At 40.2% G+C, this 21,244-nt stretch overlaps 1 protein-coding gene across 3 annotated transcripts in view; it reads left to right on the forward strand.

The window, feature by feature from the left end:
• Positions 1 to 21,244, forward strand: part of ptprea (protein tyrosine phosphatase receptor type Ea) — a 60,595-nt gene that overhangs the window by 12,464 nt on the left and 26,887 nt on the right. For all 3 annotated transcript variants that reach the window (XM_087844734.1, XM_087844731.1, XM_087844732.1), the window contains exon 2: positions 13,004 to 13,258. The gene's annotated coding sequence lies outside the window, so the exon portion shown is untranslated. The remainder of the gene's footprint in view (positions 1 to 13,003; positions 13,259 to 21,244) is intronic.

Raw genomic sequence — 21,244 nt, forward strand, 5'->3', positions numbered from 1 at the left:
ATCATTGAAATCAGCATTGATCCGTTTCTATAGAAACTGACTATTAAAACGTGTTCAAATTGTTGTTCTGGAGCAGAAGAGAACTTGATTAGCAGGAGCATGTTTTACTTTCAACCTCTGGGTTCTCACAAGCAATGATTTTTTTTCTATATCTGCATTCCCCAGTGTGTAGCACTGAGAGGATTTCCCTTTCCAATTTAAACAAAGGGTTTTGTTCACATCTCATTTATACACAATCAAATTTTGAACTTTCAGGTAAACTCATAGTCGAGCTACAAAATAATAACACAAATATACAGACCTGATATTTACGATTAAATCGCTAAAAGTTCAGAATGCAACAAAAATGGATCGTTTTGCTAAGCCTTGCCTGAATAATTGCCACTTTCCAAGCTTCTGTGATGATTTGCACAAAATGTTAGAAATGCTGTGTCCTTGATTCCTTACAAGAGTAAACAAAAGCCGGCCTCTCGTCTCTGGTTTGCTCTAAAGCCAAACAGTGATTCCACTCAATAAGAGGACGGTGAGATTGTCGGCTTCTAAATGGCAGTCATTGAGAATTCCTGTTGCGCTGCCATTTGTGATGGTTTTTGCATTGTCACCAAAGATGCGTCTAATTAAAGCAAGCCACATTAACCAGAGTAATTGCATTTCTTTCCTCGCTGTTAATGTGTCTGCGCATGAATTGGAGTGAAATGGTTGCCGGATTGGTTTACATAAGCTATATTTTTGCACAAAGAATAAAAAGGCTGTGGGTTTTTATTGTAGTGAAACAATTAGATTCTTTCAGAAGGCAGATTTTTAAAAATTCAGTAATTAAAACACTGTTAGCGGAGTTCAGTTTACAATAATGTGTGGTGTGATTACAGTTACCCGTTTGTCTCCTTTTTATAAAAGTTACAGGGAAGTGTCAGGAACAGGAAAATAAAGCTGGAGTGAATTCTGACAGCCTCTCTGAGTCACATCAGCTGATTGGCAGCCACCCTGATGTCATTTGTTTTTGTGGGGCAAGGACAGGTCACACTGACTGATCTGTATTCCCTCTTTCTTTCCTCCTTTTTGTCTCTCTCTGTCCGTTTCTGAGATTATCTCACTTCCCCCTCTTTACCTCCTCAGGCTTTAAATTTTCATGCCTTTTTTGTACCAACTCCCTCTGATACCCTTTGTATCTCCACTTTGTTTCCTTCTATCTTGTGTCTTCCACTGAAACAACGCCTTTTAGTTTGAATGAAAGAATGCTAAGTCCCAGATATTAGAACAAGAGTTTCTGAAGTCTCATTAGATTTGTTTTAATGCTAGAGATTATCCTGTTCCCAGTTCCGTCTTCTTACATGTCTCTTTGAAGCCATAAGAAAGGAAAATGGATGCTGTTTATGCCAGAACAACACACTACTTTGTAAAGGCGACCTTTGTGTCATTTATATTTCTGAGCTTTAAGGATGTAGGAAAGTAAACAACTGCGTTACGACACTGTAATCAGCTTCAGCGTTGAAATTTCTGGTTCAGTTTATTAGAACTGAGGGTAAAATTCTTAGACTTTTTTGTGGGAGGCTAATAAATAATGCATCAAAAGCATGACTGCAATCACAATAGCCAAAATGGGTGGGCTGTCATCACAAGATATGTGATGATGTCTAGACAGATGGGTGCCATTTGTATCAAAGCTAAGTGGTCCTGCAAAGATGTGTTGTGTTAATACTAAATCTGTTTCCACTTCAGCGTCATGTTGTAATAAAACATCTTCAAAGGGTAGACTGATAATTTAACTTGTTTTACAACGGCAAGCTGCACTAATAGGCTAATTGTAGTTAGGTCATCAATCGATCTGACAAATCTTGTCTGATACTAGTGGATTTTGGGAGATCTTGGGTCTCTCTATGAGCTGCCAGTTCTGCCGCTTGTCTAATCACTCCTGACCCTATTAGAAATGAGTCTCTCTTTGTTACTGTGCGGTACTGTCAGTTCTAGGAGAACAAAAAGTGCCATTGTCTGTCATTGCCCTTCCTGGGATAGAAGTAATCTGTGGCAGTTGAGCTGCCTCAGGATTGTTATAATCCAGATTCAGTATTAATGACAGTCTAATCCGTGCATTTTTGACCCTCTAGAGAGGCTGACATGGCATCCCTGTTGTTATTTGCTTGTGTAATGTCACTAATTCTAAAAATGGAGGGGGCTTGCTTTCAGCTTATGTCATCTGGCAAGCGTTACTCTGTTCAGATTTTTGTACCACCAAGATGCTGCACTTGCCGATACCGAAAGACAATGCACCTCTATGTTGTTGCTGGATTTGTCAGATATATCCATAGATTCACTTTGAATTCTAGCAGCTTTGAGAAATGCTTCATGTGTCCTTGGTTTTCTTCCATTCCTGAAAATATTCCAGCATGAGACCCATGTGCCTGAAAAACATTAATTGTACCCCGTAGCACCACGGGGTGTGTTTGCTCACCCATGCACAATGTGCATTGAGGGCAAATGACATGAATGGTAAAATAGTGCTCCTCTTCATCAGAATGCACTCAGAAGGGGGGCTCTTTTGCTTTTTGTTCATCACAAAGGGATTCAGAGATAGATGAGAAGATGTGTGCGAAATCCATCACACAGCTCCTAGCTTGGCACAGCGATCAGTAACCCCCCCTCCAACCAGAATCCCTCCTACACTTGCTTATCTTCTGTTCTCAGAGCTGTGCACGTGGGGCCTTTTGTTTACAGCTCTTCGCAACGATTCACACCAATAATCCCTGTGACAGATAGCATGACTGTCTGACAAGCCCGCAACCTATAACATCCTATTTAATAAAGCCAAGACTGATGCTGGGTGCAACTTAGTAATAACACTGTGCCTAGCCACAATATGTTTTCACGTTGGTATTCATAAAAATGGCCTTCCACACTTAAAATTGAGAATAAAAGGCCATATTTAACCCATTTTTTTTTGTTAAACTCCACTAAAGCATATTTTCATGATTCAAAAATAACCCGTTTACCCTTTAGGGGAACCATCGTCTCATTGAACAGGAGGTTGGGGCTCTGTGCCTGAACTGACCAAATTAAGCTATCCACACTCAGTAATGTTATAGAGAGCAATGAACAAAAAAGAATGCCTGAACAGAGCGTTCAAAGCAGTATGAAGCTGGAGTTAGCTCACGACGATCAAGTCTACATTATTTTAAACAAATAAATGGCATTTTTACTCGACTCAAAACCTGCGACCACAAAAACAGTCCATGCTCTAGAAAATGAAACGCACACTGAACTGCACTGTATTCTACATGAAACACAGCAAACAAATGAGCTCATGTTCTTGCTGTCAGGAAGTGAACCTCAAGCTTCTGTGGTGCTTGTATAAAGAGTGTCTGCACTCGCCACATACTGCCTTTTTTGTTTCTGGAAATGGTTTAGAGGGTGAGGGCGGCATGCAGCACTGACCAGGCCTGGAATCAAACCAAGACCACTGCAGTAAGGAGACGTCCAATACCACTGAGTTCACTCATTTATTGTGCTGTAAAAATCAAAGTATTGTGTTTTATTACTGACAGTATTAAGACGTTTTTAATCGGTGGAAGCTCGGTGGAAGCATAATACTTTGTGACATGATAAGTACTGTGAAAAATGTCATTAAGTGGGACTGTACTTCACTGGGAGTACACAATATGAAGGCTCTTGATATGTTTATTACTAGGAAACATTCCAGTTTACTGGAACAACACCAGTGTTTCATAGCAGGAATGTTCCAGCCTTGTGAATAATCTCTTTAGAAGTCAGCGGAAAGCACACTAGAAATGAAAGTACACATTTTGATGATAGACTGTAAATAAATAATGAACAGCACCAGACAAATAAATCACTATACTGGAAATAAATCTCATTGGTCAGTGTGTCTGAGCTTGTTTATCAGTTTAATCTTCTGAATTTATCGCAGCAATATCACAGCAAAGCCTTTAAAAATGTAGCATTATCTTGAATCAGCAGTCTTGGGTTTTATGAGGAGGAAATCAATGGTGTCGCAGCTCGAGTGTGACTTGCCATCCATCAGTCTGCAGGCTGACTGGAGCAGCTAATGTAGCTGATATGCTGAATGGCCAATTTCCTGTTACCTGTTAAAGAGGGTACAGCAGCCCCTCTCCCACCTCTTTGTTTCCCTGTAGGTCACTGCAACACAGATAAAAAAAAAACAGCATAAAGTAACATGCCATGGCTTTGCATCTGTAATCTGAGCATCTGTATGATTTGCAATCCAAGAAGAAATCCTATTTCTGATATTAATTAAGTTGTGGCAACCAGTAAATGCTATACCCTGAAGAACTAGGCCGAAATCTCTCAAGTCTGTTTGGGATATCAGGATGCAACGCTATCATTATTTTTATTTTCAGGATTATTGACATTGTGGTCCATGAATCCTGCATATTTGATCTGCTAGCCCTCCAGGCTGGGGCACATCTCCTCCTACACGTTTCATGTTGCATGTCAAGTGATCACACTACAGAACATTTACATCACTCCTTCCTGGAAGGAGAGTAGGGTGGGGGATGCAAGGTTATCTCCGTCTGATGACTAGATTGCAATATTTACTTGTGCTTTGCTCGAAACCAGATCAGCTGATTTGATGCTTTTGAAGAAAAAGATTCAAAGAGGTTTCAGAACTTTTTTTTTCAGGCGTGGCTACTCATTGCTCCTGAGTGCATTGAACGTTATCCTGCAAATCATCCATATCCTGTTGACTTAGATTTCCAGGATGTTCTTTCCATCATCTCCTACTTCCTGTCTGAAAACATACTTTGGTTAGGACCATATAGGGGTGTCCAGCTGTTGCATGGTGATCCCACAGTTGACTTGAGTGTTTTTAAGTTTGCAGGTTATTACACAATGCTTTCCACAGCTGTTCTTTCATCTTTTTAGCTTAGACAGAGGAAAGATGGGCCACATCCAGAAGAGGCCAATTAGATCAATCGGTATCCAAGCAGGAAATCATTTAAGTGCCTATGAGCAGAACCTTTTATATAAACAATCGATCACATTATATAAAACTTTACTTTAAAACGTTTAAGCGTTCTTGTGGCATTGGTTTAACTGCAGCAGACAGCTTTTTTCACCCAGATTGCAGTAATAAACTGAATATTTGCACCCACTTGCTAACTTGAATGGCCAGTTGAGTCTGTCTCCAAAAGCATAGCAAACCCAAATGACGTCCATGTTTGTAGAAAAGCCAGAAAAAATGTTTGCGCACAGTCTATATATGCTCATTGCTAAGAAAGCTTACAATATGTTCATTACTTCTAAAACCATGATGACATTGGCTGTAATGCTAAACTAGATGCTACAAAAAATGTACAAGCTATTATATACAGCCTTTGTATGCAGCCTGTATACACGGTGAACATTGTGCAGTATGTAGCAGCTAAAAGTCAAGTTATTTTTTCCTTCTGAGGTAAGTGGATCATTATGATGAAACGTCTGTAAATTTAAAACCCCTAGGATTTTGCTTGTGTGTATTGGAACAATTTAGCCTTTTTTTTTGTCACTCGCCTGGTATTTTTCAACTCGATTTTATTACAACATGAGTAATCGTAACTAATTCTTGGCCTACGACTGTGTGGCACACCCACAAATAAATGTTACTGTCATAGCTCAAAAGTTCAGTTTTATTGAGCTATTCGGTTTTATAACGTGGCTTCATATGCTGTACAGCTGAGCCAATGCTGAGGCAGAGATGTGTTAGTTTAGTCAGTGTTTTTACACTCAACAGTCACTCAAAGCTGAACCAATAATGGCTCTAGTGCTTTTCCTCCCCATGTTCTTTTATGTTCCTTCATCTGATTGGCCATTCTGTCTCTTCTTTCAACCTCACTCTTTAGTTCTCACAGTCCAGCTAATTTTACACACCCCCACCCACTTTTTGCTGTAAACCACAGTTCACACACAGGATATGATCTGTTGTTTCTCTTCCTGCTTGTGGACTGCAGGTTCTCTGAGTCAGCTGCATACAATGACAGTGATGTGATGCTTGGAGAGTACTCCTGACCAGTGGTCAAAAGAGTTAGATTTACCCCACAAGCGGGACAGTGGTGTTGAGGTTTTGGATAGGATTATGTACGTGCACACCACATCAAGAATGTACCTTTCACTAGTTTTGTGAAAGGTATTCTAGGCAGGCAGCGGATTAGATATAAATGTAGCACTTGTGCATCTTACTAATCATTTAAAAGACTTTTACAAGGCTCACGTACACACTCATATGGGTTTTTCCTCCCGCAGTAACCACAACTGATTACATAATGATTGTTTTTTTTTTTTTTTTAAATTTAATTAAAAATAGTGACTAGTTATTCTGTTGAGACTTTCTTTACTGGACACTTTGATTTGATTTGATCCATATCTTTATGTTGGCATCTGATAGACAGCCTGAACTATGTTTCTTTCCCCCCTTTTTTCAGTAGCAACAGTGTAAAGTGGATAAATGAACAGTTATTGTTATATATTAAATCACAGCTAGACATTTTAAAAATTTCTTCCCACTCCCTATTTTTGGCAGTTTTCTTGCGAAAAACGTGTAGGCGTTGGTGGTTTTTTTCCTCTCTAGCATGTGAAACATCTCAGTTCCCAGACAAGGTTGTGCAGATAGACATGACTTGTGGCTTTGTGCTGTAGCCAGATATATATATATATATATATATAGATATATAGATATAGATATATATATATATAGATATATATATATATATATATATATATATATATATATATATATTACACAGATAGCATGAAATATCCTCAAGGGTTTTTTTCCTCCCTTGTGTGGGTGTATATGTATGCCCTATAATGTCAGTCTACTGTTCACGGTTGTTTTGGCTTTGTCTGTACTAGAAGATGGTTTGTAGATGCCTGTGTGTGGTGATGTGTTTGCTCCCTCTTGTGCTGGAATACCACTGTTTCTCTGTTTCTCATGAATATTTACCACTTGGGGTTCACGGAGTTTAAATTTTGCAGGGAATTCTCAGCTGGGATCTTGTATAATCTTAACCCAGTTCTGTCTGAGGTGCTCCCAGGCTCCTGGGAGAGCAACTTTGGGAAGGATGTGAGAGGAGGAAGGGAAGACAGACACTGCCACTGTGGGGATGTGTGTCGGATTATTGGATAGAAGGCTGAATAATAACTGTTTTTACATGCTGTACTTATAATGAACTGAGGATTTGTAAAGGTTTTTTGGGCAGCTGTTATGTCTGTCACGTTGTGTGACTAAGAATTTGGTTGACAGGCTGTCCAGACTGATCCTTTTTTTCTTTTCTTTTTTTTGCTGTTACAGACGGGCTAAATGCACAATTCAATCCATAATTTAAGGTGCTTAGGCGAATGAAATACAATTAAAAAGAGTCATATAAATAGTTTGCTCATTTAAAACCTAAATTTTACTCACAGATGTGTCTGTGTGTATATGTGCATATGTGTGTACACACAGTCACCAGCCACTTTATTAGGTACACATATTAAACGGCTTGTTAAGGATAATGCAAATCTCTTATTAACCAATCACGTAACAACAACTCAATGCTTTTAGGCATGTAGACATGGTCAAGAAGACTTGAAGACGTTCAACGCATGTAGTGAGGGGGCATTTCTCTCAGAGAAAATGCCCAGAGGTAAGAAGAAAATGGCCAGACTGAAGGGAGGGCAGCAGTTACTCAAATACCACTTGTTACAATGAATGTAAGCAGGAGAGAATCTCAGAAAGTACAACACATTGACCACACCGTTTGCCTATTCTCTCAGCTTAGACCAGAAAACTGAGGCACCACAGAATTATTATTGATTTGTATTACAGTTCTAGTTTCATTTTGACTTTTTGTTTTACATTTTGTTTAGTTTCAGTTAAGAGTCTCAATGAACGTGCCCATCAGCACCTCATCTGGCAAGCTGTGATAACAAATTTGACCTGTTTCCTTGTTTCCTCCTATCACAAAATCCTTTCAGTTCTCTTTTTTTTTTTCACATTAAATTTGTATTTTTATTCTAGTTAAATAAAAGTTTTTTTCCTCATCTAATTTTAGTTTTTTCATATTTTTTAGTTAACATTACTCCACAGTCACCAAATAGAGAAGGGAAAACTTTGATCTATGTAAAAAGCCAGGTACAGTTATTAGGTTTCATCCATTGATTGTGTTTTCTTTATTAGGGCAAAGCATCCAATAGATGCTCAGAAATTTCTCTAAAAACAAACAATGTATGTCATTGTGAAACTAATTTGATTAGAAATATCTTAAATTAATATCTGAAAGCTCCACAGAAATCAATGGAAAAATGAATTAGCGGTCGTGACCCATATCTCAACAAAGTATGCTGTATTTTCTTTCTGTTCTGTCTGATTTTGGTTTCTTTGTGCATTTTGGCATTTCATATTTACATTCACTTATGTCCCTTTCTTTCTAATGTGGGACCCAAATAAAAGGTTGAAATGAACGGATAATCATTCACGAAGTGGAAAATCTTGGCAGACCAAACACACAGGGTTAGCGTTAGTTTCTGCTAAAGCTGGCCTTGCTTCAGCGAATCCTTATCTTGCAAATAACCTATTTTCTGCTATATTAAGTTCAGCTTTAAGTTCATTGTTTCCATCTCACCCCACAGATGTTCAATTGTACTGAGCTCTGGGTAATTTAGTGCCCTATCACGGTATTGATTATCGATCTGAGAGAGCCACAGGTGCGTATTAAATCAGAGTTCTCATTTAGCTGTCCACTAAATAAATATCAGTATCGATGTGGCCATCCACAGTCTGTCTGTAAAGGATCTAGTCCTGACTGGCCCCTTTAGGAAATTTGAGATACTTGATTATAACTCCAAATGCCAAGTTTGGAAGAGCTGCTATATGATCTTATCACATTCATATCCTGCTTACTTTGGCTGAGGGCCACTTACTGGTGCTCATCAAACCTGGATGCCAAGATCCACCGGTGTGTTTGGAAGTGACACAGACAGGCGAGGGAGTATCGGCTAACAAAAATCACACTCTTCATTCCTGCCTGACCTCTTGCTCTGGATTATTAAGGCCACAGTGTGGTGACGGCTAATCAGGGACACTGCTCCATTCATAACTGATCAGAGAGCTGGCACACATGCTTTTATTTCTGAAGTGTCATTTTTTATCATTTCTGCTGCTGCAGTTCTCATAAAGGCTGATTTTAGTCCCTTTCAAGTTTGACACTAAACACCATAAATCACAGTGCACCTTGCCACTCTTCTCACTTTTACATTTCTATAACACTTTGTAAAACAGCTGCTAAACTGCAGCTCTCATCTCCTATAGGCCTTAACATTTAAAGTTTACCACCGTCTTTTAATAATTTCCATTATGTAGCACTTAGAAAATACTCAAAGTGTCAGGGCTCTGTGTGCAGGCGGATGGAGAGGTGGATCCAAATGCAGGACTCAGACACTCAACTGAAACTCAAAAACCTCAGCTTTATTGCTGGTGACAAAACATGTACTGACACTGAATCACTAGAAACTGAAACACACAGGCAAGTCTGGTGGTACGACACGACACTGAGCACAGGAAAACACAGGGCTAATATACACAGGGTGGTAATGAGGGAATGGGCAACAGGAGGGAGACACAGCTGGGAGAAATTGGACTAATGAGACACGGGAGCAGTAGAACTGAACACACTCAAATGAGACACAGACCTTCACAATAAAACAGGAAACAAGAAACCACTAAACAAAGACGCAGACAGAGAGGCAGACAGAATATAACACATGCAACTCAAACAATACATGAAACAACAAATCCTTAAACACGGATAAACAGAAACATGAAAATTATCATCATCATCATCATCATCATCATCATCACCCGCACTACAAGAGAATAAGAAAACAATTCATAATGCAAAAATGGTAAAATTTATATAGTGCTTTTACTAGTCCCTAAGGACCCCAAAGCGCTTTACATATCCAGTCATCCACCCATTCACACACTGGTGATGGCAAGCTACATTGTAGCCACAGCCACCCTGGGGCGCACTGACAGAGGCGAGGCTGCCGGACACTGGCGCCACCGGGCCCTCTGACCACCACCAGTAGGCAACGGGTAAAGTGTCCCGTCCAAGGACACAACGACCGAGACTGTCCAAGCCGGGGCTCAAACCAGCAACCTTCCGATTACAAGGCAAACTCCCAACTCTTGAGCCACGATCGCCCCAAACACACCAACATAACTGAAACACAGATTCATCATAAAACCCAAGAAAGCATCAGAGAAACATAAAGAACAATCCATCATTCAAAAATAAACCAAAACATAACAACTCAAAATACTGGGTCAAACTGACCCAGAACCGTGACACAAAGGTCATATTTTCCTTATTGCTTGGAAATGAATCAGTCTGTATCAGTCTTTGGGAAAGTTGTGAACTGTTCATAGAGGCTTTGTGTTTTTGGAAGTGACACATAGTGGCAGGTCAGAGAGGACTTTTGTGCTGGACTGATGCTGGGGCCCGATAGCAGCTAGGGTGAAGTGACATCTCTCTCCTCTCTCATTCTATGTGTGTGTGTGTGTGTGTGTGTGTGTGTGTGTGTGTGTGTGTGTGTGTGTGTGTGTGTGTGTGTGATGGGAGTAGCTGCCCGCAGAGCTTATCTCTATAATTGGATTTGTGTTAGTGTATTCGGAAATCTCAGTGTGATGCTCTAATCTGATTGACCACAACCCTGGAGAGGTAGATGAGTCAAAGATGTCTGCTACATACATATAGGTGTCCATCTGTGTTTGACCTGCTGTTTGTCACCTTGGTTCTATTTGGGTTGAACTTAACAGGCTTTGGCAGGAAAAATGACAGCTGTATGCGAGATTTGGTGCAGAGCTGTAAATCTTACACCTGCAGGAGAAGCACATATGTTGCACTTGCACAATCTGTTCCTCGCTGAGATGCACATCAGAGTGGAAGATAATTTTTTTTATTAAGTTTCTTTTCTATATATATTCCTGTTTGACTAGGGTTTTAACTCTATTTGCTTTTAATCCCAGTAGCCGAGCTGTTGTTTGCGTATCTTTGTGGAACACATGACCTTTTGGCTGTGTTTACTTATAATGCATTGAGCTCAGAATGTATTTTATACCCCTCTAGGTGTGCAAATGATTTCGTACCCTAGCATATTTTATCTGACAAGTACGACTGATTATTTATGGGCTGTTTTATCGCATGCGCTGTTTGACGAAGTGATCGCTGTATGCAGTCATCACGGACAGCCTGGCTTGCTAAATACAATTGGTTATATTGGCCTTGCTTTAGTTTAAATGATATTTATTTTGCAGCTATAGTGGAGAACAAGACATTTTTTTAAATAACAATAATAAAATGTGCACGCACGATTGACTGGCTCACTTCATCGTATTTCCCCCCACCTGTCACAACTATGCATACTTTGCCTTTTTCATCGCCCCGTAAGAGATTGAGTTAAATATTGTATCTGACACAAAATTTTTGATGCATTACTGCTTTTCACGGTAATTCAGTTTTACACGTACAAAGTTGTACACGTTTGTATTCTGCTTTTAGCAGCTTTCACGGTTTGCAGTCTTTTGCTCTGATGCACTGCATCTGATTGCATTACAGGAAGGTTCTTCTATTATTCAACAGTTTGCTTGATCTGGCTCCACACTGTCAGACCTTATGTTATTTATTTATGCACTTTGAGACGATATGAGATTTAAAGCAGTCTCTCATGGTGCTTCCCAGGAACTTTGTTATATTAAACTATATTGTGCAAACTTAACAATATGATATTTCCTTTTTGGGGACGGAATTTGGTTTCTGTTCCACTCTGTCCTTCCTGAATCTGGATGTTTTGGCGTGTGCTGTTATTTGATTATCATGGGAATCCTGAAGTGTGGCAATTCATTTATTACAGCAAATGTTGACTGCCTGTTTTCCAGTGGGAAAGGGCAGAACAAGGAGATGTTTCTACTAGTTTATTGTAAAAGCCAGAGAGAGGGAGAGAAACCCCTCCATCCGCACCTTCCTTTCGCACGGCTAGACGTGACAGTCACCATAGCAACCACTCGGCATGCATGCTCCCCATCGCTATCAAGTGAAAACTGCTGTAATCTTTTCTTTTCTTCTGTGTTTTTGTGTTTTTTTTTCTTTCTGTCTTTTTTTAGAAATTTGATTTTTAAGAATTAAAGTTTTATCCAAGAATCCTTCAGCTGAAGGTGAAACTGTATTTATAAGGTTTCACATATATATATATATATATATATATATATATATATATTATATATATATATATAAAAAACCTTCCCCCAGATTCTCAGGTAGATAAATTATGTTCCTTGTCCCCATTTCCTCACCCATCCTCCCCTCCTTCTTTATACCCTCCTTTCAGGTCTCCCATGGGTAACGGAGGGTTTTCTCACACATTCAGACTGAAATTGTTAAAAATGTGTTGGCAGACATACAGGAGGGGGATTTATGTAAACCTATGCCCCATTTCTGGCACATATAGAAAAGATGTGGAGCCTTTTTTTTTAAAAATTTGCAAATGAGGTGAGCTGGGATACCAAGTGTTTTGAAAGAGTAATTTGTATTATAGATGGCAAAATGGGACTTCCTAAAAATAAACTAATGAAAGTTTTTTCCCAGTGTGTGTGGATTCTGTGCATAGCCATCCATTACCACTGTCTTGGACTTTGTGCCATCTCCACCATTCTTTTTTTTTTTTTTTTTATGAAGACAGTGTTCCTGGTTCTTTCTCAATTTACATCAAAGCTAAATAGCATCATTATGGATGAAAGGCAAGGTGTTACTGTCTATATACAGTACCATTACTCATTACTTTGAGGAGGCTATCCTCTGAAATTTGTACTCTCCTGCTTGCCACATACCATTTCTGCTTAAGACAGGAACTACATCACCCCTTCCTCATCCTCTAGCTTCTCGTCCTCATGTTTCTCTTTGTTGTCAGTTGTTTAATGTATTCTGTGTCCTTCTCCCTCTCTCCTAAAATAAAGGTGGTGAGAATCCCTTTAAGGCTTACAGTGCTGCTCCTCAAACATTTTGGCTGACTCCTGCTTGATAAACTCCTGGAAGTGAAAAGCTGAGACCCACAAGTGATCCAGGGATTCACGTCACTCCAACATGCCTTCTTCTGTCTAACTACTCCCTGGAGATAACTACAACAATGTGACCACTCGAGTCGATCAGAACCATGTGACCTGCTATTATGGATACGAGGAAAGGCTTACACTGAATTAAAACTCATCCAGGTAATTCAGCACATTGTGACCTTTGCAATCTGACCATTTGTACTCTGTATAGCAGCTGCTGACTTAGGTTTAAAAAAAATCTTTTCACTGTTGAGATTAGTGTTTCACATCTTTTGCTTGGTACAGGGCTTTTCATTTTCTTTGTATATTAATATACGTTTTACTGCACTGCATCTTGGCCATTCCGTGACTTCCTCAATCTGGATATTCATGGCTCCAGCTTTTGTCGGCATCAGCTAGTAAACAGTACAAACAGGAAGTGGCACCATGGTGCATTGCTGTTAAAGCCTGGTCAGCTTAGTGCAAATTAAAAGGGTATGAATATACAGAGTATAAAATGCTTTCGTTTGTATTTTCAGTATGAATTTGCCAAGTTTTTTTTTTCTGCCTGAAAATGGACTTTAGGGAGTAGACTAAGCACATAAATGCAATCGTTTCACCTACAGTTAAAAGCAATGAGTGAACGTCAGGAGGGGCTGGAGCCTGTTCCAGTGGTGTGGTGAGAGGCAGGGTATAGCCTCGACAGATGACCAGTGTATCACAGAGCTCACAGAGAGAGATGCAGAGAGCCAAACACACCTACAGCCAATTTAGAATCACCAATTAACCTAACAAGCATGTCTTTGGGGAAAAAATAATCTCTTAGCAGGAAAAGCCCGCATGCAACCAGGAATCTGGAACGAATCAAAGTCACTTTTTGTAATAATAATAAGAGAAACCTGATTAGCACCTTGTTCTGGTTAGATTTGATTGTCTTGCCCTTTAAAAAGTATTATGAACCTCATATTTTTTGCTTGCAGAATCATGTTGTGACATTAAAGTCGGCAGTGCTAACACTGAAGACTCACTGCTTAAGGCATGAGAGGAGAACTAATGAAGACAGGCATGGAAGTGAATCCAGACAAAAAGGAATGTGTCTTGTCCACCTTTGATACAGAGGACAATTAAGTCCTGCGGCTCACAGTTGATATTGTATTGTGCACAAAGCTTGAAACCTGAGGGGTGGCGAGATGGATAAAACAGGGTAAAGAAAACAGACCAAACAACAGAGCCACAGAGGACGAGTGGGAAAACTCTTTTACGAAGTCAAAAAGCTAAGCTTTTAGATTTCTGTAAACTGAGTAAAACCCTTCTTTTTTTTTTTTTAAACAATGTTCAAGTTTTATCATAGTAGAATAGATTTATGTTTGTAGGTGCACTGGCTAACTACAGAAGCTTGCAAACACATCCAAGATTGGTATTCCAGCAGCTAACCACATATGGAAGAGCAACATCTAATGTTCTTCATATTAGATAGCTAACCAGTAGCATTTTTTAAATATATTTTTAGGGCTTTATTAGCTTTTACCACTTATGTGTTATGACCACAACGGGGCCTTCTGCATTACCTTTATATACAGTGTTGGGAAGGTTACTTTTAAAATGTATTCCATTACAGAATACAGAATACATGCCCCAAAATGTATTCTGTAACGTATTCCGTTACGTTACTCAATGAGAGTAACGTATTCTGAATACTTTGGATTACTTAATATATTATCATGCTGTTTACAACTACATGAATGTACTATTGCTGTGATTTATTACTGTTACTGAAGGTCCGCGGCTCCGAACCGTAGTAAAGGGACCTCTGGCTAATACAGTGGGTTCTGTGTCGGGCTCAAAGCCGAAAACTAGCTTTACTTTGTTGTCTGGGTCAACTTTGCTAGCGAGAGATTCGTGTTCGTGTTTTTGGAGGAAAACACGAACACAGCGTACAGTCAAGTCTTAATAGCTTACTTACAACTGGGCTCGTCACGCACTCTTCTTGGCTGCAGTGGTTATTATTATATTTGCATGCTTCCAGCTCTTACTTTTCCTTTTTCTCCCTCCTCGCGCTCACAGACACATAACGTGTATGGCAGTCCATTCTCCCTGCAGCACGGACTACACTGCCTATGATGCTACATTCTTTAGAGCTATACCTGTAGCATTCTGCCTATTAGCTTAGCACAACAACAACAAAAAGGCCTCTCTCACCTAGGAAACACGCAGAGAGAGAGCGGCACCCTGTAACCATGGCAACCGTAACGCTGCCGCCTGGAACAACAGAACGTAGCTGTCAAACAAAACCCAAACAGTCCTGACCTGCGACAATATGAAACAGGGAAGTACCGCCGTGTAATCCATTTATTTCAACAAAGTAACTGTATTCTAAATACCACCTTTTTAAACGGTAACTGTAACGGAATACAGTTACTCATATTTTGTATTTTAAATACGTAACGGCGGTACATGTATTCCGTTACTCCCCAACACTGTTTATATATGAGTCACCTGCTCAACCCAGTGAGCTAAACCATATGTAATAGAGACAGCACATTTTAATGGACACGAGTATAAAAATATAAGATATAAAGATGCTAAAAGTTTTAAAGTTTTTAGCAAACCTGGTGCACGTGAACCAATCGACAGGCCAGGGATTCGAATCAGACTGACTGGTAACCGGCTGGTTAACCACACATGTGTTTCATTACTTTCCCATCTAGTTCATGTGTGTACAACATGCAAACAGCAGTGCAGACAAATAGTCATGCATTCACAACAAATTAAATTAATATAGAACTTCTTTACTGTAAAACAAAGACACAATGCACACAAAGGTAAACCATGGGGGGAACCACCAGGAAAGTGTAAAAACAAACCTTTTTAGACACTTAAATCAAATGTCACCGCTTTAAATCTTTGCTCAGTATGAGCGAAGCAGTTACAAGAAGATTTTGGTGATAATAAAAAAAAGAAAAAAGAAAAAAGATCAATATCCTGTTATCTGGTGAGGTATAATATGTCAGGTAAAGGCAGGTGTTCAGCAAGCCATTTTCAGTTAACTGTTTGTACCTCTTTGAGGTAGCAGAGCTCTTTATTTTCAGTTGTTTAAGTGAGAGAAGATCCTGTAACTTACTGCAGATTTTACAGCTGCAAAAGCACCACAAAATCCATGCTTTTGACTTTTCTTTTATTTGGCACTCTGCTTTGTTTTTGTGCAGTTGAAATAATGTAGTGAGTAATGGTGATTCAAATAAGGAAAAGGAGAACAATACAGTCAAGGGCAGAAAGGAAGACAAGCCTGAGATGGGAGGAAGGAGAGAGAGAGAGAGAGAATCGAGAGACTATCTACATACGTTTTTGTGGTACAATATGTGGTTAAATCATTATTGTGCTTCCAGCTGCAAATGCATGTGCACGTATCTTATCCAGCGAGTTTGTAAAGAGTGTGTGTCTCTCTTGCTCCCGTTTCCTCTCTGGAGCAGAGCAGTACAGGAAGGCCGGCTGGTTGGCTGGCTGCACAGGAAAGGAAACAGTCTCTATCAAACAGCAGATGGAGGACAGCATGTGCTTACACTGCAGAAACACACACATAAGCACAGACATGCACACACATGTAGCCCTACATACACAAGGAATTATGTGCGAAAACAGTAGCTTTTATTAGTAGTATGACCCAGATTGTACGTGTCAGGTGCTGGGAATCTGAACCTTCCAGAGTTGATTTGAAGGAGGAAAATTGCATTTTATAGGAACTTTTGAACTGCTTCCATAACGGCAAGGACGTTTTTTTTCTTCTTGGAAGGTTGTAATGCCCTTTCAACTTTTATCAAAGCATTTTTCCCCCCTAGCTACATATTGCTACAGTCTCTTTTGGCTTTTCAGCTTTCAAATGTCTTTTCACGATTGAAAAACAGGCCATGGTCACAGAATAATTGTGCATAGACTTTTGTTTTCACCTGGTTCAGAGCATTGCAAAGGTTTTGTTCAGAGTTGAAAAAAGGCAGATATGGAAACTATTCCCAAACAGTGTGTAAACTTCTATCAGTAATGCTCCACAGCTGTCCGACCCATTTCATGGGTGTAGGCATTAGCAAAGCCGTGATCTCACCTATTTGTTACGTTTGTGACCTGCTGACCAAAAGTGTTTGTCTGTTGCCGGGATTTAGTGATACCCAGTATGTCATGACCACCTCTATGGTTTCTGATGCACTGTCATACCTCTGTCAAGAGTTATTAGCAACAGGATAGCTACCATACTGACCTGGTCTCAACAAGCTTTTGTCAGCAATACGGAGACTGGATGTTGCACTTCCTTTTTCCAAACGGGAGCGAACTCTTCAAGGGGCTTTCGACATAGGCTCGTGTGTGTGTGTATGTGTGTTTGCTCACTTGTGCAACAAGCCTGCTTAGGAGCAAGGACAATGAGGCTCACTATGGTGCCCAAGGCCTCAGTGAATGACTCATATTTCTATAGGATTCAGGCCAAACAAAAAGGTTACACAATCTTAATCAACAAAGTGGTGCTCATAATATGCTCAGCAGAGGCAGTGATCCCGTGAAAGAGGATTGTGAAAATTTGTTAGGTTCAAGTTTGGGTAACATATCGGTAATTAGTACGCTTCCTCTTTCACTTTCTCTTAAAAGGAAGAGTGTTGCCTTCTTCTTTTTAAGAAGAAGAAAGCAGTCAGTGCACATTCTGACTTTCTAAATTCAGGATTATGCCACAAAAGACTGGTGTGTTTTGTTTTTCTATATGTTTGTCACCAGGTGTGTGACAAAGAGGTTCAAGCGACTGTTATTCCTGAAGATGAAGAACATCTCTCATTGAGGAGCAATTTTGCTATGGCAACTGGAACTGTGCAAGAGTAAAATTTAGCTCTTCCTGCAGACAGTCAAGAGACATGATAGAAACCGAAAGACACAGTCATGGTGTCGCTTATTGAAAGGATTGTTCTAAAGAGAAGGATTTTAAGGTCTGCGTCTGCACCGAGCAGACACGTCTGCTCAATCTCTGCAGAGCAGCAGAGGCAGGCTCCTCATCCTCTCAGCGTGAGCCTTTCACTTATCCCTTCTGGTCCCTCCTCTCTTTTCCTCGCTCAGAATCAAGTGGCTTTTTGTTCTCCCGCAGCAGTGCTTATCACTTGTTTCTCCACTGCTGCCCTCACTCCCTCCTCCCCATCCTTCATGTGGTAATGAAAGGATATTTTGGGGGATAGATCTTGTCTGCCCTGTGAAGATCCCAAAGGAGTGCGGTTATCTGTCTGTGTCTGAAAAAATGGGGTTCTGTGCAAGAACACCCCCTTCTCTGGAGGGCATTCTTCCTCTGAGAGCTAGGTCTGTTTTTAATCCAAGTCTTTGTGTCCGTGCGGATGTTAAATAACTCCCATACCAGAAGAAAAGCTCTGTGGACTCATCATTACAGGCACTAACACTGCACTTTATTTGAGTTCATCTGAATGAAGTGGGTTTGCTCTTTCCCACAGGATTTTTCAATTGCCTGTTATTTCTACGCTTGGATAACATGACATAGGGATGAGGCATACATTGTCAGGGGAGGGAGTCTGTTTGGCCGAATTATTCTTTAAAACCCAGATTCCCAGATGGCATCTGACTCAGCTGTTGTTTTTCCACATGTAACTACAGCTTCACCTGTCTAATCACTTTTATTGACCATAAAACCTCCCAAAACAAATTTACAGTCAGTTAAGGAGGTTAACTTTCCATAATGTGACCGGTAGTCATCATTTTCTTTATAGCTTTTGCTGAAATGTTTGCTGAATAGGCAACTTCTGAGGCTTAGACTTAGAGTTTCTCAATTGATTTCTTTCTATTAAATGCATCAGAACAGCTAGACCCATAAAAGAGAATCTAACTGAATTATTATTGTGTGGACATGCAGAAGCTTTGTATGACAGCAATAGCTTTCCACTGCTAAACAATATCTCAGTATAAGACAATTTCTATTAAAAGCAAACATAATATAGCATGAGCTCTAAATATGTCGTCATGTAGAGCCTCTGAATGGAGTCTGGAGCTGCTTTCTCCCCGCTTAATCACCTCTTGACTCTCATGATGGATCCAGATTGATAAATACCATAATTATCTTGGAAGTAATGTATCTTCAAGTAATGTAGGCTGAGCATACACTCAAATACAAAGAACCCAACAAATAGCTGCCTCATATACAGTAATTTAGGTCCTTATTTGACCACTATATGTTACACTTTGTGCTTTTAATGGCCCTACAGGTTAACAAAAAGATTGCTATATGTCATATTACTGACTAGCTGCTACCTATCTTCTTGTCTCTCTTTCCTTCTGCATGTCTTTTGCCTGTTCATAGCAGAGAGAGGGGATAATCACCAAGTTGCTGTGCAATGAGAAGTGTCACAAGCCCGTTTTGTCACTTGCAGCCCAGCTGCCATGCATTACTCAGACTATGGGTGGCTCTGATTCGAGGCCATAATTGCCCTGCCTCCGAATAATTGAAAGAGGGGAGGAGGTACATCCCAGAGGTGTCAGGATGGGAGAAAGATGGATGCTGCGGTGTTCAACTCTGTCAGGTTGGAAGATATAAGCGGCTGGGAGGACATGATGAGAGTCTCACAGGGCGCCCTTTTTCACCTGCTCAGACAAACACAAAGACACACATGTTGTTGATGATCGACCACTAGCAAAATTATTTCTGACACGACGGTTCTCAAACGGGCACCGGCACATGTGTTTCCCATGTATCCTTGTTGTAGCTGTTGTGCACTTGTGAATGTGTGTATGTGGCTCCATGTGTTTGTATTCCATGGCAGGCAGTGTCGCCTTGCCTGCCAATTGTTAACAGATTTGGTGTAGAAACTTATGCATGGAGAGTATCTGTGCAGGCGTGCAAATCTGTGGATCTGAAATGATTAAAAACCCATTGGCTCTTTGGAAAATATTAACTGTGACTGTGTGCATGTGTGTGACACGTACGGCTGTGTGAACACGCAGACTAAATGAGACTCAAAAAGTGTACGCTCAGATGTGGCGTATGCTGCAGACACCAGACTGGAGTAAATATTTACTACCAATTATGCTCTTGGTTTCAAGGCCTCACCAGAGTGTGACGGCAGCTTCTAAATGCTATAAACACTGGAGACATCAAGTCCTATGCTAAATTTGAGCTACTCTGATATGTTATGACCAGAATGTTTTTAAGAGGATTATCAATAATCGCTTCTGATCTCACTCTGTGTTATTTTTAACTAATATGTAGCAGATAAAAGCTCTTATTTTTAGGTAGGGCACTCTAATGGCATTGCTTTAGGGTCAGGGACAGAAACGGCCTCGTCTCAGTCAGCAGGATATTTTGGCCTCAACCTGGCAACCAGCTATAACTCTCTTCCCCTGGCAATGGGTAACAGGGGTTTCTCTTTGCTATTTTGCTAAGTACACAATGCCTTATGCATTTATACGTAACAGGACAAACAAGTGCAAGCTTTTTCACACAGCTTGGATCTCTGTAGGAGATGATACATTTGTTCACATAGAGGTAGAAGGCTGACACTGCGGAGTGGAGCCAGCGGGTCCCCAAGGTCATTACCGCTACCACGGCATCTGAGCGCCTTGGGAAAGGAGGCACAAACTGATTAATGACAATGCTAGGAACACAAGAGGGGAGAAACCCACTCTGCAAAGAGAGCAGTGCTGCAGAGCTAGAGTTGTTACTGTAAAATGGTGCTATAGATAGTGTGAGATACCGCAGAGTGTGACAAAGTACTGAACTGCATCTTATAATCTCTTAAACTTGATGGACGCTTAATGCATTCAGTGCTGAATGGTTTGTAATTATAGCTGGCTCTGGTTAGTGATTAGCAACATACTTGGGATATGCACATCTAAAAAGCTAAGCCAGTGTCTCAAACGTGCATTCTTTCTAATGGTCAGCCGGGGGTTGCAAAGAGAAGGCACATTGGACCGAAGTCTGATAAAATTACCTCAGGAAACACCTCCTTGATGGATTTATGGTCACAATTCATAGTTAGGATTAATATTTAATACAAAATTGTGTTGATTTTGTAAATTATGGTCACATTTACAGTAAAGAAGGTTATGTTTAAGGGTGAGCCTACCATGTGATTGACAGTTGCTCCTGTATGAGCCTGCAGTATGCCTTCCTTTTTCAGTTTGAGTCACCTCTTTCTT

The sequence above is a fragment of the Neolamprologus brichardi genome, chromosome 8, assembly GCF_056152115.1.
Source record: "Neolamprologus brichardi isolate AB-2024 chromosome 8, ASM5615211v1, whole genome shotgun sequence".
In the NCBI taxonomy this organism is placed as follows: Eukaryota; Metazoa; Chordata; class Actinopteri; order Cichliformes; family Cichlidae; genus Neolamprologus; species Neolamprologus brichardi.